The following is a 10,207-nucleotide window of genomic DNA, read 5'->3' as shown; positions in this document are numbered from 1 at the left end:
TAATATCACAGACCTGAGGCCAGACTGCCCGGGTTCGAATTCTAGTCTTCTTCCTAACTATGTGACCTTGGAAAAGTCACTGAAGTATGTGTGCCTCAGCTTCTTGACCTGTTAAATCACAGGGTTGTTCTGAGAACTAAATGAAGGCAGCTTAATGCCTAGCTGGCTCATAGTTTAAGTGTGCTGCAGGAAAAAACCAATAGGAGTTTATACCTACAAGGTCTGACTGGAAGGTACAGTGAATGATTAAATTTTAAAATTATAGTAAAAGACACATTGCCATTAATCTCCCTCAAAATAACTCTCCCTTGCTTTGAACACTTATTCCATCACCCTCGCCACTTTCTGAAGCAGTTCTAGAAGTCCCCTTTTGTGTCTGCAAAGTGCGATTAAAAATACAATGAATACTGCTGCTGAGTGCCATCTGGCAGAAAGGCAAGCTCCTAAAAGCATTATGATGTATCCAAATGCACATTACCCACCAGATTTGGCACCACAAAAGTTCTGGCTCCTTTCAGCTCCTCCCCAAAGTCAAAATGACCATGGAAAGTAAATATTTTAAATCAACTGAGAACACTGAGGTAGCCATCACAGCACAACTAAAGACAAGAGGACTTCCAAAACTGCTTCAGAAAATGACAGTAATGAGTTCAAAGCAAGGGAGTGTATTCTGGGGGGGAATTCATAGCAATGTGTCTTTTAATGGTAATAAATTTTTTTAAAATTTAAACATTCACTATATTTTCCAATAACCCCCTATTAGTTATTGACTGAAAAATGATAAGAAATTATATGGAGATATGTAGAACTATTATTTAAATTATAATTCTTTTCCCAGGTAAGTCCTCAGGCTTAAGAGTCATATTACTGTAGCCATTTTCCATTAAAGGGATTAAATCATCGACATGGAATGATACAGTGGAAAAAGTACAGGCTATGGAGGCGGGCAAATCTAGATGAAATCTAGCTCTCCTACACACTAGCTACATGATCTTGGGCAAATTATTATCTGAGCCTCAACACACTCATTTGTGGGATTAGGAGGAAGAATAATTCTTAACCTCACAGGGCAGCTGTGAAAATTCAGTGTAATAAGCAAAGCAACTTTTTCCCTTAATTTGCTGAAGTTTTAAATAAGCACCATCCTTTGGGATTGGAATTTGGTAGTATGTGCCAAGTTATAAGAAAATGTATTTTATTTAGTCTGCTTTCACTTCCAGGAATATCTGAAACTTAAGGTCCTCTTAGCATAACTATAAAGGGAAAAACCACCTAATTCTGCAAGAACAGTATACTGGAGGAATGTTTCTGATGGAGAAAAGCAGAATACAAAAGAACAGAAGACAAAGTCATTATGATTATATTTTTAAAATTCTGTTAGGTGAAATAAAAGCAAATTACAAGTAATATTTATGTGGGATAAGTTTATTTGTACTTATTTATCTGATTTTTCATTTTTGCACTGGAAAAACAGAGAAAACACCCAAATGTCAATGCTATTTTATTTCTTCTTAGTGCTTTTCTACATTTCAGAAGTTTCTTTGATGAACATGTACTGCCTTTACAATAATGAAAGCAGTTATTTTAAAACAAGATCATAAACATGCAAGAAAAGAAAAAAATGAAAATTAACTGAAATGCTAACAGTGCTTGTATTTTCCAAGTTTTCTACAAAGTGGTTAATCTCCCTTTTACAATGAAAAGAAACTATTTTAAAAGCATCTTCCTTTTCCTTGTTAATGTCTTTGTTTCATTCTTAGCTAAAATTCATGAACAAATATGCTTCTTGGGAGTTTCAGAAGTATAGTTCCAAAACACTTTAAAAATGTGGGGAATAGCTCACTCCCCAAATCTGGCCTTAAAGGAAGTTGTGCATAGTTTGGGCGACCCAGGTCTGGTTAGAAATGCAGAAGCTCATCACCCTTAAAAAGGTCAGTCTGGGCAACTTAATGAGGGCCTGCCTCAAAATAAAAAAGGGCTGGGGATGTGACTCAGTGCAGGTGTCACCAGACCTAGAATACAGATTGGTGTCAGTCCATGGCCTGTCATAAACCCAGCTGCACTGGAGGTGAATGGTGGGGAGCAAGCAAGTGAAGCTTCATCTGTATTACAGTCGCTCCCCATTACCCCAATACTGTCTGAGCTCCACCTTCTGTCAGATCAGCAGCAGCACTAGATTCTCATGGGAGCGAGAACCCTCCTGTGACCTGTCATGAAAGGGATCTAGGTTTTATGATCCTTTTATGAATCTAATGCCTGATGATCTGAGGTGGAGCTGAGGCAATGACGCTAGTGCTGGGAATAGGCTGCAAATACAGATTAACATTAGCAGAAAAGTTTGACTGCAAAGAAACCATAATAAAACAACTCCTTGTAGATTGATATCGAAACCCTACCAGTGTGTGGCAAGTGAGAATTAAGCTGCCCCTGGTGGCACAGTTTACAGTGGCGAGTTGATGTACTTGAACTGTACAGCAGCATGTTGCAGCAGGCTTTAAGTCAGAATCCAACACTTATTTTAGTCTGCATGTTGTCTACCCTTTATCTTATTTACCACGTCCATCCATGCTTCTTTCCTGCACTGCACACTTGTCTCAGTTACAGTTTTGGTAAGCCCACAAGCTAACCTTAGCCAAAATGAGTAAAAAACAAACATCACCGGAGAGCTTCTTTGAAAAGGAGGAAAGACCCATTGTTGAGGCAGCAGAAAACTAAGACTGCCAACAAAAGAAAGCTGCATTTAAAAGAAAATATCAAGAGCCCCACTTAAATTATGGGTTCACTAAAATAGGTGATTGATTCTCCAAGCCTGCTTTACGACATGGAGACCAAGCACTGTGCAAAGACAAGCCTTTGGAGAAAAGAAAAAAATGAACACAGAGAACAGAAGCAATTATTGAAAGCCACTACTTCATATGTATCTGGGCTAAGAGCATCATTCTTAATGGCTAACAGTGAAGAGTTGATCCTGCTTGCTGCTAATGACATTCGTCATGAACTTTTAGGGAAGATTACAGTTCAAAAGGTGAAACATGTTCCTCTTTCAGCTAGCATCACAACTGGATGAAAAGACGAAATAGCAGAGGATACTGAGGCACAATTGTTAAAGAGGATTAATAAGTCACTGTAGTACTGCAGTATGTAATCCAGGTTATAAGTCTACTGATGTGATGAGGCAAAAATGCTTGCTTTTGTGTGATGTTATCTTTCAGGAAGATGTGCATGAGGATACATTATGTGAACCTTTGTTGCCAACTAACACCACAACTCCAGACAAGCTATTCAAGTCTTTGATAATGATTACATATCAGGAAAACAACTGGTAATTTTATGTTTTATACATGGAAAGAGCAGCTGTCATGGCTTAATGGTTTTCTGGTTTTACTACACAGTCAAGGAGGTCACTTCTGAATATGAGCCTACATACTGTGGCAGCCACAAAGAAATGCTGACTGGCCAAAACATGTTACCTGAACTTAACAACATTTTGTAGGATGTGATTAAAATTATCAACCACATTCAAGTGTGTCTTAGTTACTTTCTCATTGCTGGGACAAAATATCCAACACCCACATGTTAAAGAAGGAGAGGTTTATTTTAGCTTAGTCTTTTTAGAGGTTTTAGTCCATAGTCAGCTGGCTCCCAGGCAGAGAACAAAGAGTACATAGCATGGCAGGCAGGAAGCAGTGAGCATTCAAGGCAGAAGGGATATATATATATACATTCAGGCCTCACCCATGGTGACCCACCTCTTCCCACCAGGTTTCACCTCCCAGCATCACCCCCAGCTATAAATCCATCAGTACACTAATCCAGTATCACACACCCATGATCTAGTATCACACATCTATGACCCAGTCACCTCCCAAAAGCCCCACCTACAAGTACATGAGACTTTGGTGGGGACATCTAGATATAAACTGTAACAAAGTGTATGGTCTTAACGCATATCTGTATGTCCAGCTCTGTGAGGAGATGGACAGAGCATATTATCTTTTTTTATACACAGAAGTGAGATAGCCTTCTAAAGGTGGAGCACTGGCCAGAGTTTTTTTAGTTATGAGAGTTGCTCCAGAAATTTCTTTTAGAGATATAGTCACCACTGGCAGTGCAATTCATTGACACACAATGGATCACAAAACTTCCTTATTCGTGTGACATATTCAACCTGCTCAATAAACTCAATCTGTCATTTCAGGAGAGAACAACAACTGTGTTCAAATCAGCAAATAAAGTGGATGCATTCAAAGCCAAACTAGAAGTTTGGGGACAAGTGAATATGAACATATTTTTATATGTTTCAAACATAAGCAGAGATTTTGAAAGACTGAGCCAGGGCCTTCTTTCTCCCAGCAGGATTACCTATCTTAGATTTCAAAAGAATTGAGGATTACTTCCCAACCATAAGACTCATGAACTGGGAAGGAATGGATCCACAACACATTGGTGAATAAGCCAGGTGCAGTGACTTTGTCCATACTAGAATATCAACTGCTTAAGACTGCCCTAAAAGTATGTTTGAGATAACTTCAAATCTCCATATATTCTGGATTAGTCAAGATGGGATATCCTGAGAGTGCCATAAAGGCACTAAAAAGCCTGCTTCCATTTCCAACATCCTATCTTTGTACAGCAGGGTTTTCTGCACTGACAGCAACCAAAATGTGATTACAGAGTAGACTGGACATAAACAAAACACTTTGGGTGTCACTGTCTCCCATCACACCAGAAGGATCCATTTAGCTGCAGGCTCAGGCTCCCACTGACTCTCTGTTATACTGAGGTGTGTAAGTACTTCATTATATATTACAACATAATAATAGAAATAAAATACACAGTAAATGTAATGTGTTTGAACCATCCCAAAATCACTATTCTCTCCTACCCAATCCATGGAAAAATCATCTTCCACAAAAACAGTCCCTAGTGCCAAAAACGTTGGAGACCACTGGCTCAGTATGAAGGCTCTGTGTCCAATTCCCAGTATCCCCACCTCTTGAGAAACAGACCAAATTATTCTTGGCCCAAAAAGAGAAACCCAACTAAAACAAAATGATTAATTTTTAATGTTTCCACGAAGATACCAAAATGCAAGGGGTGCTACTTCCTAAAGAAGGCTGCACACGAAATGCACAATTTGCAAAAGTTGCCAACAAGTCTAAATGGGAGAAATAGGCAAAAAAAAAAAAAAAAAAAAAAGTCTTTATTTGATCTGGGTTTTTTTTGGTACCCGGGATCGAACTCGGGTCCTTACACTTGCAAGGCAGGCAGCAGAACCACTGAGCTAAATCACGGACCCAAAAGTCTTTATTTGAATGAAGACTGAAGTATTGAATAAAGTGGTGAATAGGACACTTTTAGTGTTTAAACTGAGCCTGTTTCATAGCTTTTTACATACGATTATCATCACTCAAATGTATACTTGGTCTTTTAATTCATACTAAAACCTGAGAACCCAGAAGAGTGGCTGGCCCACAGAAAAGCTCATTAATCAAATATCTATTAAATCAATGAATCAAACAGTGAAGGGACAGTCATAAGGCCTGATACCTTTTCATATGGGCATACTGCTTCCAACTAAATAAATTCTAAAAAGATGATGAGAAACCAAAATGAAGAGTTATTTTGATCACCTCCACAAGTTGTATATTCAACACATTAAACACATAGCTAAGAAAGAATATGCCATTAAGAATACGGTGTGATCCTTCCAGAAAGCATGAAAACAGAAGTGACAGTGGGAAATACTGGAGGTGTCCATCCCAGCATCATGTGGGGAACAGAAGATATTCCTGGGATCTTTAGCTGGAATGAAGGTGTGGTGTAGACTTCAAATGACCACACCAGTCCCTAGGGTTTGCTCATCTCTGAATTCCAAGTGACATTAGTGGACCACAGAAGGAGTTAATGAGTTTTTCCAACTACATTCAAGGCCTAATAATATTTTAGACCAGTTTCACTCAGGAAAAATTTCCAGCTCACTTGAATACTGTATGTCCCACTTCGAACTGATCTTTTGTGCTGGTTCCCACTGCAGTGCTATGTGGATTTTAGTTAGCACGAAACCTGGGGTATTGATAAACATCTGAGTTATCAAAGTGCTGCATATAGCTATGTCCTTACTCAGATTCACCCAGCTGTGCAAACACACCAGGATCCCTCCAGTCTACTTATGCTCTACCTCTCATTCATTCCTTAGTGCAAATAAAGCAGGTTTCGCCCTTCATGACCCACTGAGACTGCTCTAACTCAACCAATAATCCATTAATGCCAAATCCAGCATACTCTGAAGGTATAAAAGACATTAAATAGATGTGGTCAGGAGAAATGAAGAGAACCAAGAAGTACAGAAGGGGTAGAAAAAGTCAAGAGGTAAAGAATTTTAAAAGAAGTATTCATTAAGGCCAGATGCAAGAGGACATTCCACTAAGATGAGGACAGAGAAGCACCCACTTGATTCAGTGGTATGCATATCACCCGTCACCCTGTCCACAGCAGCTTTAGCACCTCAGGAAGACAGAAGCCAACTGCAGGGAGCCAGAAATACAGGCCTGCCTCAGTGGGTGGCATAAAAAAATAGCAGAGGAACTAGAAAGGGCTGGGGTGGGGGGTAAGTGAAGGATGTCGTTTAAGACATATAGTTGACAGATAGCCCAACAGCTGTGAAGACAGGCAAGGATGAGTGGAGGGCTTGAGCTTTTGCACTTACAAGAGAAGGCTCAGAAAAGGGTTCCTGTTAATACGTAAACCTGAGTATTTACTGGGACAAAATTCTACGAGTTACAGTATGAACTCTTTTCATCTTCCTTTCCATCATCCAAGGCCTAAAGGAGAGGCAGTCTGACTTCACCAAAACAAAGACACACCCCCAGGACAAGAGAGCAGGTGAGAAGCTCCTGGCTCAGGGAGCCTCCAAAGAACCACTGAGGCACCCTTAAGAGGAACCATAAAGTTCAATACATCCCAGGTGCACTCTCTCAAGAGACAGAAGGGTAAAGAAGAAATGAGTGGTACTAGAGGAGAAACAGTTAACAGTGAGTGGAAGGTGGGCTTCTGTAAGAAGGGGACTTCCTTTATAGTCCAGAAAAGAAACAAGCTGTGTGTAGCTGGAAACAAGGCCGAGAAGGGAAACAGGAAGCCCAGGGGGCACCTGGGTGACAGCCCTGATTTTCTGGATTGGCTGAGGGTGAAATGGGGAGAAACTTAAGAGTAGGGTAGATCAGGGTAGATGTGAAATGGAAACACCGCCAAGGGGTGGCTAAATCCTAGAAACTTATTAAGAAACCATGCCTAGGGCTCAGCTCTGTGGAGAGCGAAAGGTTGAAATAATCTTCAGAGACCTCTGAGTCTCCTGAGAACATAATGAATCCTGGATATGCAGCTGGCACAAAAACAAGGATGGTTACTTGTAACTAGAGTGGTTAAATAGAAAGAGTTCGAATGTCTGTAATGCAAGGGAATGTTATTCCCGGAGTTGTAAAGATACATTTGACCTTTTCCCTGGAAAATAATTAGTCGCCGAATTATGTACAGAGGAGGGGTTGGGGGTTGTGGAAAAGGTATATAAAGGGCAATAAAGTGGGAAGAGGGGTCTCTCCTCCGCCTCTCTCTCCTTTTTCTTTTCCTCAGAGGTTTTGTTTTTCTTTCATCCTCTCCCCTCCTCTCAGGTACTGTTCGACTAGTGACGGCTGGCACCGTCACACAGCTCAGTTTAGCCAGCAAAATTAATACAGGGCTAGGGCTTTGCTCAGTGAATACAGCAGGTGGCTGAGTCTGGGTGAAATAGCAACTGCGATAATTAACTGCAGGTTGCAAGCCGTGTATGGAAGAGATGCCAGTCATGAGCTGACAAACTGGAAACCAGGAAGGATCCACCTCATGCCATCAGCCATTGTGGGGTGAAAGTGAAGAGAACTAGGATGTGCACTTACTGTGAAGAGGGTATGTCCAGCTGGACTAGAGAGGAAGACCTGGTTTCCAGCAAGCCCCTGCTCTGCCGCCTCCTCTTCCCTATCCATCTCTCACAACAGACTAGCCTGAAGTTCTGTCCTCAGCCTTCTAACTCTACCCACTGCCTCTGCAGTCCTCACCCACACCCACACCTAATTCACACCTCACCACATCCAGTCCAGCTCCAGACCTCCCCAAGTGTCCCCTGTGTAACTCTTCAATGTTACACAGGTCCAAGACAGAACTATCTTTCCCTGAAATGAGCTCCTCCTTCCTTCTCTGTGTTCTCAATTTTAGTTAATGGTAACCTCATGATAAACCAGAGTCACCTTCAACTCCTCTTCCTCCCTACACCCCAATCCAACAACCTTGACTGACCCAACCTACCTGCAGAAACGCCTTTACAAATTCTCTTCTCTATGCCATCCATTCTATCTGCTACTTCCTTAATCGGGCCTTCTGCGTCTCTCTGTCCTTCTTGCTGTTGCTTGTCTAACCTCTTGTCTTGATCTAAATCTGTTTGTTCATTAAATTTGCCTTGGGAGACTTTAAAAATACAGATTCTGGGGCCGGGGATTTAGCTCAGTGGTTTCAACGCCTGCTGCGCAAGCTCAAGGACCTGAGTTCAATCCCCAGTACCAAATAAATAAATAAACAAACAAACAAACATACAGATTTTAGGGGCCAAGGAGGTGGCTCAGTGATAGAGTGTTTGCCTACCATGTGTGAGGCCCTGGGACAAAAAAATAAAATAAAAACCTCCCTTTAAAAAAAAAAATCCAGATTTGGGCCAGGGATTTAGCTCAGTGGTTCCACCGCCTGCCTGGCAAGTGCAAGGGCCCAAGTTCGATCCCCGGTACCAAAAAAAAAAAAAAAAAATCCAGATTTCAGATGCCTACATTGGCCCTTCCCAATGTGACCCTAAAGGCAGGACCCAGTAAAGTATAATTCTGAAAGTGGCTTAGTTGACATTTTGTAGCCCAGACAGCCAGCATTTGGAAACCACTGCTCCATCACCAAGAGGAAACTCCCAGCTTTCGTCCCCTGCCCACAAGCAGCATGCCCACCTTAGGCCATGGATGGCAGTTACCTCCTCCTGTTTCCCAGGACTGTCATTCCTGCATCTTCCACCTTGCACTCCCCTGCTGGGTCTTGCCCAACACTGTTCCAATGAACTAAGGTTTCTCTCAACTTTAAGGAGAGAAACTTTAGTTCAATGGTTGTACTCAGTGACTTGGCCACGTACAACTCACTGGCTCACACTTCATGACTGATTTTCTTAAAAGTGCTTCCCAAACCCCACAGTCTCTGCTTTCCATCCCACTCGGCCCTCAGCCAGCCATATTGTGCTTCTCACTCTGACTGACTACTGGACAAGCTATTTCAGAAAGGTTCTGAGCAGCCTCTTTCTTTCTCAAAAACTCATTTCTCAGACTTTTTTTTTTAAAAAACCTCTGCAGTGCATAAGGCTATTAGCCACTCCTCTGGAATTCTCTCCTCCTCAGCCATTTCCTCAGCTCTGCTTCTCTCTGTTTAAATGTTAAAATGTCTACAGTCCTGTACCCAATTCTGGTCACCCACCATTGTCACCAATCCAATTTCACCACACCCTTAGGAACTGCCCGCTCCAGCTATAAGCATCTGTCTCCTAATTCTTCAACTCTTGCCTCTTTGCCACACTCTGACCCTCACAGAAGCCCTCTCCCCACTGTTATGCCTGACAAACTCTTGCCCAACCCTCAAAACTCAGCTCAAGTATCACCTGGGAAGTGTTCTTTTAACAACTATGTCCATCAGCCCACCTCCTGCAATAAACCTACCACACCGGGCATGGTTCTTCATTTCTTTTTACTTGATTTTTTTCCTCTGGATGCTGAACTCCTTGGGAACTATACCTGGGATACATTAACCATGCAATTAGTATTGGTTGAGTGCAACTTTGCACAATGAATATACTGTGAAGTGCACAAGTAATGTGTATGCTTATTAATACATGCAATGAAATAAATGATGCATGTATTACTCAACAGAGTTGAGTGACAGCGCTGGTCTACAAGTAGGCGTCCAAGATAAGTCATGAACACTGTTTCTGTGGGATTTTACCCAGTCATAACCACATGAGGATGCAGATAGCAAGGCAGTTTCAAAGAAATGGTCACAAATACCCTTGATCTGATTTTCTGTCCTAGCCATACAAGCTTTCTTTAGCACCTTGAAAACACCCTGCTGCACCTACTTCACATTTCGTACTGTGTCC

The 10,207-nt window shown here is 41.6% G+C and overlaps 1 protein-coding gene across 1 annotated transcript in view; it reads right to left on the bottom strand.

The window, feature by feature from the left end:
* The window catches only part of Ubac2 (UBA domain containing 2), a 166,390-nt gene that overhangs the window by 153,419 nt on the left and 2,764 nt on the right, over positions 1–10,207 (bottom strand). The gene's annotated exons all lie outside the window — the stretch shown is intronic.

Source organism: Heterocephalus glaber, unplaced genomic scaffold (assembly GCF_053883595.1).
Source record: "Heterocephalus glaber isolate CG9 unplaced genomic scaffold, H.glaber_assembly_v1.0 deba00001579, whole genome shotgun sequence".
In the NCBI taxonomy this organism is placed as follows: Eukaryota; Metazoa; Chordata; class Mammalia; order Rodentia; family Bathyergidae; genus Heterocephalus; species Heterocephalus glaber.
This window is presented reverse-complemented; position numbering and strand designations above follow the sequence as displayed.